Below are 1,270 nucleotides of genomic sequence, written 5' to 3' on the forward strand. Positions count from 1 at the left end.
CTATTGCATACAAGGTTTTTTTGTTTTTCTATCTACTGCCAGCTAAGTAAACATGTTTAGAGAACAACAAGTTAAGTGTTCATTGATGAGGAAGCATGGGTCAGGAGTGATCGTGTTAAGTGGCCAGGATTACATATCTAAGTTACTGATAATTCTTTACCAAGTATGTTGAAGCTTTATGAGTAAAATGCAATGAGTACCACTCTCGTAATAGTTTTAAATTCAATAGGGTATTTCAATGGAGCGCTGGCCGGAACTAAGAAGAACAAAAGCGGATGCAGAGAGCGGTGGTAGGGGCGGCGAGCGGGCAGGGAGGCTCCTCTCCACCCGCCGCTTCTCCGCGCGCCCGCCCCCACCACCGCTCTCTGCATCCGCTTTTGTCCTCCTTAGTTCCGGCCAGCGCTCCATTGAAATACCCTATAGAAATGGCTGATGGCATATGTATACGTTGAGGAAGAGCTAAAAGCTATTAACAAGAGATAAGGGTCCAAAGTGATTGCCTCTACAGTAGGCTGTTTCAAAAAAAAATACCTATGCCAGAGCGAGGTTTTTCTGAAAGTTTATTTCATGCTGATACTCATGGAAAAAACCGGGGGCTGTGCGATGAAGGGAACCCGGCGCAACCCGCGCTCAAAGTTTTTTGGGTGTCTTGGCGGGTATCACGACCGACACGTTCTCGGGTCCGCTGTGCGGCTGCGGCGCCGCCGCCGACCGTGCCCGTTCCTGTGGTGACTACCTATGGTATGTACTTTCTATCGGACATGGTCCGACCCGCCCTCCCTACCCCCCTCAGGAGCCAGGGCGTAAGTACTCAAAAACCAGGTACCTCGCTCTAGACCGAGTACCGTTGATGATATGGGAACGCCGCCTGCGCGGAAAGGTAGCCGGACCGAAGGGCTATCGAGCCCCGAATAGCGAGAGCATAACGTTTTCCTGCGTCATAGCAAAAATGTGAATGGAAGGGTCTGAGTGCCGGGGGACACATTCAAACGGCAGGCGGGAAACACTGACGGCAGGTGGTATAGTGCGCTTGCATAGATACAGCCCTCCTGCTCACTCACCGATGTGCTTGTGGGCTTGTGTTGGCGCTGGCGCTGCGTTGTTGTCTCGGGTAGAAACGTAAGAGAGGCTGACGCTCGTCGCAGGCAGTCTGCTAGCAGTGTCCGTCAATGCAATACGCGTGTTTTGTTTACGCATAACGACTAGAGCGGGGAGCGTACTATACCGCCTCCCGTCCCTGTTTCCCGCCCGCCGTTTGAATGTGTCTCCC

The sequence above is a fragment of the Frankliniella occidentalis genome, unplaced genomic scaffold, assembly GCF_000697945.3.
Source record: "Frankliniella occidentalis isolate FOCC.00 unplaced genomic scaffold, Focc_3.1 Scaffold492, whole genome shotgun sequence".
Classification (NCBI taxonomy): Eukaryota; Metazoa; Arthropoda; class Insecta; order Thysanoptera; family Thripidae; genus Frankliniella; species Frankliniella occidentalis.